At 41.3% G+C, this 6,337-nt stretch overlaps 1 pseudogene; it reads right to left on the bottom strand.

Moving 5' to 3' along the window:
* Positions 1–4,283: 4,283 nt before the first annotated feature.
* On the bottom strand, positions 4,284–5,645 carry LOC112846012 (putative nuclease HARBI1; annotated as a pseudogene).
* Between the last annotated feature and the right edge of the window lie 692 nt (positions 5,646–6,337).

Raw genomic sequence — 6,337 nt, 5'->3', positions numbered from 1 at the left:
GCTACATACACACATTGATATACACTAAATATTTATTCCATTTCTTTTTTTGTGGTGCCCAAATTTATGTACCTGGTTGATTTTGTTTAAACAATTATTGCACACTTTTTGTAAATCCAGTAAACTTCTTTTCACTTCTCAAATATCAATGTGTGTGTGTTAGGATGCCTGGGTCGTTGACCCAGGGTTTTGAGTTTATTATATTTATCATTTCTAGTCTTTGGTTTCTTTGAAGTTCTGTCTGATGGTTTATGTCTCTGTGTTATCCTTAGTTGCTGTCTCCCCTGTCGGCTATATCCTCGTGTCCAGTCTGTGTCTGCCCTGTTCCCACCTCTGTTCCCTCTGTAGTGCTTGCCTGTGAGTCTGTGTCTGTAAGTTCAGTCTGTGTTACTTCCTGTTTTACTTTGAAGGTCCGGGTCTTATGTGAATGTGTCCTGCTTTGCTTCCTTGTCTCGTTAGTTCTGATTTCTCCCAGCTGTGCCCTCCTTCTGTGTCTCATTCCCCTCGTTACTTCCCAGTGTACTTAAACCCTGTGTTTCTTTGAGTCAGTGTCGCGTCGTCCCCCATGCTGTGTGGATCTTCCTGTGTTTCCCGTGAGTTTATATTGTTTCCCAGTTTAGTTTAGTTTGCTTTGCTTTGTATGCTTGTTTCCCTGTGCCAGCAAATAGAGCTGAGTATTTTGAGTTCATCCCTTGAGTCTGAGTCTGCACTTTGGGTCCACCACTCCTCCTTGCCAGCCTGCCACACAGCCAACCTTAACAGTGTGTCTCCTATACGATATATTTAACTGACATTTTTTATTGTAACAACCAACAATTTATACAGGAAAATAATGACTATTAACAAGGTTGCCCAAACTTTTGCTGTATTAGTATATTTACATGTGTCAAGTCGTGTGCCAACATTTGCTGTGTAGTAGAACTGAGACATTAGTCATTATAAAAATTTATTTGAAATAATAATAAAATTTTCAAACAGAAAAACATTACACATAAATGTATAAAATGTAAGTATTTACAGAGAGACAGGAATAAAAAGGACCCAGCTGCTCTCCAGAGCAGGAGCAAGGCTGAGGAGGAAATGCTCCATTGGAGACTGGCGTGGCCTCTTCAGGGACACCAGGATGGCCAGCTCCACCGCCGATGGACCGTCCTGGGACCCGTCCCTCATCTGCCTCGGAGCTGTCCTCCTCTGTGGGCCTGTAAAACAGCACAAAACACAAAGAAATGAGAAGGCTGATGCTAGATTTTCATGTCAACATTGAAAAAAAAAACAACAACAGGATATAATCAGATTGGTTGTAGATATTTAGTAAAGGTGATCACCAGGGAATCGCACTGAGTAAAAAGCTATCAGTGCTGCTGTACATCTGATGCTACAATTACATACCTGTGGGTGCAGCAGCAGGAGCTCAGGGACTGGGGAGCAAGGAGACAACAGGTGATGGCTCTGCTGCAGAATCAGCTGGTTCTATCAAGACAATATTAAAAGTTAACAGGTTGAATACAATAATCATAGAGAAAGTATATACAGTGGTCCCTCATTTATTGCAGCAGGGGTTGTCAGAATAACTAGCCCCTCACCATGCACTTGATACACTTTTTTCCCCACACACATGAACATTAGTCACAGTTCTCACAAGTTGATTCTCAAAGTGCAAACCTTTGTAGATTGCAAAACGTAAAAGTATTATGCCGTGTTTTGTCTTCATCTGCCTGCCACTTTCGTGCGCCTTTTTCCCTCGCGGTGCAGGTGTCTATTTCCGAATGAGGGTCATAGTTATGGGTGTTTTTGTGCTGTTTTTTCTATTGGATGTGATGGTTAGCAAAACAAAAAAGCTACCAAACAGCCATCATAATTCGTCATACAATGAGAACGGGACAAATAAACAATTGACAATATTAAAATCTGTTACATAATGTATTGTTTGGAGTTTAGTCTGTTACTGTTACTATTTTTACCATTTCTTCTTGGAGCAACTGTAACCCACATAATTTCCTTAGGGATTAATAAAGTATTCTGAATATGTTTCTGATTGTTTCAGTATACATGACCTGCCATTATCCAATGACACGTCTGCTTACCTGTATCTTTTGCTCGTTTCTCCTCCTCTTCTTTTCTCTCTTTTTTTTAAACTGAGCACCTGATGGCTTTGAACTTTTCTTGTCCATCTTGGTTTTAATTTTGCACTCCAGTATGAACACAAATCCCCCAACCAGAGGATCACCACAACATAACCTAATAGACCTACATCTTAGTTCACAGATTCACTTTCTCTAAGGTTTATTTCTGGGATTTCGCACAACCCAGGATTCAAATCATGAATACATAATGGGCTTGGATTTACAACATCATGAATGAAATGTGCTCTATTTGGAAGCAGCAGGGCCCTGTTTCAGAAAGCGGGTTTAGAAAACTCAGAGTTAAAAATGATACTCAGGGTTGAGTAACCCCGAACTGTCCAACTCGGAATATTTGGTTTCAGAAAGGCTGATAACAATTAGTTCAATCAATGCGGAGTTGCTTTAACACCAAGTTAAGCACGCACGAGGATACATAAAGCCCTGATTAGTGGAGCACAGATTAAGCAAGTCACCATGGAGACGGAGGGAAAGAAGGCGCGGTCAATGTATTTTACAGCGCTTGAGGCCGAAATTCTGATGGCAGCATGCCGATAACATGCAAATTTTGCGGAAAAAAAGTAACACAGCCTCAGCTGCAAAAGAAAGGGAGCATGCATGGCAAAACATAGCCGACAGAGTCAATGCGTGAGTGTTAATTTAAACATTGATCTAGGGATTTCCACCCATTTAACACGTTATTTTATTATATTTCATTTTATTTTTTATTTTATACATTTTATTTTGTGATGTGATGTGAGCGCAGGTGCAACCCAACAGGCCCCAAACGTTCCTGGCAGCAAGTAAAAATGAAATATAAAAATATAGTCCAAACAGGTAAGGTGTAATTGTATTATGAGCCATAGTGCTTGGTCTGTTTGTCCTATGTAAATCAATTGCAGTTAGAGGCTACATTAATTTTCTTTCTGTAAGCACTTATTGAAATTATCTGAGCACATTACAAGTACATATTTGCTTAGTCTGTATGCTCAAATGTGACCCCTTATAGGCAACAGAAAAAAAGCGGAGGCCCGAAAAACAGGTGGGGGTCCTCCACCACCACCACTCACAGAGGCTGAGCAGTTGGCCCTCAGCCAAAACAGTGGGCGCCCTGTGGCTGAACGCATCTCTGCGGGGACATCCTCAGAGTCAATAACCCCGCAAGACACAAGTGCCTACATAAGAGGTAAATTCAAAATAATACATGATGTGCATACATCCTTTCTTCACAGTCACCTTTGCAGTGCTACTCATTCATTTGATAAACTCTTTACCATAATGAATTATTTTGTAGTGAAGTTATCTTCCTACTGATTTTGCCTTCCCTCAGTCTTGGTTGTCTTTGAGAGCATAATGACAATGAAGTGTAAGGTGATTGGTATATGTTTGTTAATTGCCATTTGGTCCCTTGTAAGTTATAAGTGACCTGTATAAACCTCATACTCTATCAGTTGATGGTGATCGTGTACTGCATCTGGTGCAGCCTCCTGTTAAGCCAGACCAACATGCAGTTGTGAGTACTCTTAATACTACACAGATCATATGAGTTTACAGTAGAACAGCAATGTTGTTAATTTCTTTACTACAGGAAAATAATGAAGAAACATTGACAGCTGTTACAGAGGAGGAAGCAACAGAGACACTTCATGAGGTTTACATCTTACAATGGAAAATATAATTGAATAAAATGTGGTACTTTAATAAAACCATGGACTTTCTATGTCTCTAACAGAGTGATGATGGAAATGCAGAGGAAGAGGGTCCAGCCACTTCTCCAACAAACCTTTCCTCAGTAAGATGTTCAGCACTGATTTACAACCAACCTAAGTAGGCATGTACTATGCATGTCAATGCTATTTTCTGTGTTTCAATAGCTCCCTGTAAAGCAGCTGTACAAGACCTATTTGATCAAGAAAATAGAAAAATGCGACTTGGAAATGGAACACTTCAAGCAGCAGATCCAAAAGACCAAGATTGAGATTTTACTGCTGGAACATCAGTTAAGGGTGGGTGAAGTGGTCAGAGATGGACGAATTATTTCAGTGTTTGAACAACATACTAATATACTTATTAATACTTTGTGTACAGGAAATACAGGCGACCAATAAAGCCAGTTGAACAAAAAATCTGTTTATTCTTCTTTCAACATGTTGAGGTGATGGGTCAAAGGAAATGATTGTGACATATGGTGTCTCTGACTGCTCTTCCATCTTGTATGTCCATGGGAGGGTCAGGATGTTCATGGTTTGGATCACTGCTGATGTTTGGTTCAGAAGGACGGTGTTCTCCTCTAATTGTGGCAATGTTGTGAAGAATCACACATGCCACAATAATGTCACATGCCCTTTCTGGGGTGACCCTGAGTCTTTGAAGGCACTGGAACCGGGCGTTAAGCATTCCGATAGTCATTTCAACTCTGGCTTTTGTCCTGCAATGAGCCAGATTATATCGCTGCTGTGGGCCCGGTTCAGGGTCAGGGTAAGGGGTAAGCAAATAGGGTAAACATGGATACCCCCTATCACCAAGCAAGTAGCCAGTGAACTCTCCTAAGACAGAAGGATACACTTCAGTTCAAATGTCCCTGTAGCAATTGGTCTTTATATATTTTAAAGTATTTTCAACTCACCATGTCCAAATTTTGTGCTCAGTGTACATTCACGAAAAATTCGTGAATCATGAACAGAGCCTGGCCACTTGGCTTCCACATTTGTGATAATGTTGGCAGCATCACATATGATCTTCACAGTGCAGAGAACACAAATTAGCATCCATTACCATAATGGAATAATGTGTTAGTTTGAAATGCTACAGGGAACTATGTACCTGTACATTAATGCTGTGGAAGACTTGCTGTTCACATAGTCTCCTTCATTTACTGAAGGAGCAATGATTGGAATGTGAGTGCCATCTATACAGCCAATCACGCCTGGGAACCCTGAAAATAAATGTAAAATCTAAGTAGTAGTTCAAGTATCACCACATCATGAATTAGGTTTTGTTCATCCTGATACCTGCAATTTTGTGGAATCCCTCTTTGATAAATCTTGTGGGTCTATGACCGGGGAACACCGCAAACGAGTACAGGAGACGTTTCAGTGCAACTGTAACATTCCTGACTGCCCAACAGACGGTAGCCTTGGAAACGTGCTCAGCGTCACCAATATTATACAGAAAGCTCCCGTTTGCAAAAAAACGAAGTGCAATACAAATAATATGTACAGAACTGAGAGAATGTCCGCGATGTGTCACATGAGCAATATAAGGCCTGAGGATGTTATTCAAATAAATTATAGATTGTGCTGAAAAACGGTAACGTTCACACAGAAAATCATCAGGAAATGATAAAATGTCCAAACGCGCTCTAATCACTCTCTCCCGGCGGAGAGCTCTGCGGAGAATTTGGGCTTCAACATCTACTGGCTCTTCAAGGAAGGGGCACGCCATGTCTGACACTTCCTACAGTCAGGTTTCCGACAAAGAGGCGGAGAAAGTCAGGGTTAGTTGAAGTAAACCTGCTAGGGGGCAGGTTAGTAACTCACTCAGAATTAATCTAAACTCGCTTTGTGAAACCGAAGACCCAGAGTTTTCGTTAACTCAGGGTATACTTACTCAGAGTTTGAACTAAACCGGCTTTCTGAAACAGGGCCCAATCAGTAATTAGTTACTGATTACTTTTTACAAGTAACTTGACCAACACTGCTCATATCTAACTTGGTGTATTTTTCTCCTCCCGCCAGCCCCGCTATCATGTCCTCCATTCGTGGAATGGGGTATTGTTCTACAGGCGACACCTTGTTAACAGTCAGTTTGTAGTCACCACAAATTCTGGCGCTGGAGTCTGGCTTTAGTATGGGTACAATGGGTGCAGCCCACTCTGAGAATTTCACTGGTTGGATGATCTCCTCCTTCAACAGTCTCTCCAGTTCCTGCTCCACTTTCTTTTTCATAGCAAACAGAACTGATCGGGGCTTATAGAAGCACGGTTTGGCATCACTGGCTACATGTATCTTTGCTGCAAACCCCTTCAGTGTTCCCAACTCGTCCTTAAACACCGTTTCATGTCTGGCTAGTATCCGCTTGTCAGGAGTTTTCCTGTATTGCAACTCAGGTCAGAATAAAAACGCTCAGACAGGTTTAACGTGTACACGGGTGAGACTCAGGGAGACTCGCGCCCTGCAGTAAAAAGAAAGAGTCTTTATTCAGAGAGCACATACAGG

The sequence above is a fragment of the Oreochromis niloticus genome, linkage group LG3 (assembly GCF_001858045.2).
Source record: "Oreochromis niloticus isolate F11D_XX linkage group LG3, O_niloticus_UMD_NMBU, whole genome shotgun sequence".
In the NCBI taxonomy this organism is placed as follows: Eukaryota; Metazoa; Chordata; class Actinopteri; order Cichliformes; family Cichlidae; genus Oreochromis; species Oreochromis niloticus.
Note: the sequence above shows the minus strand (reverse complement) of the source record. Positions and strands in the feature narration are given on the sequence as shown.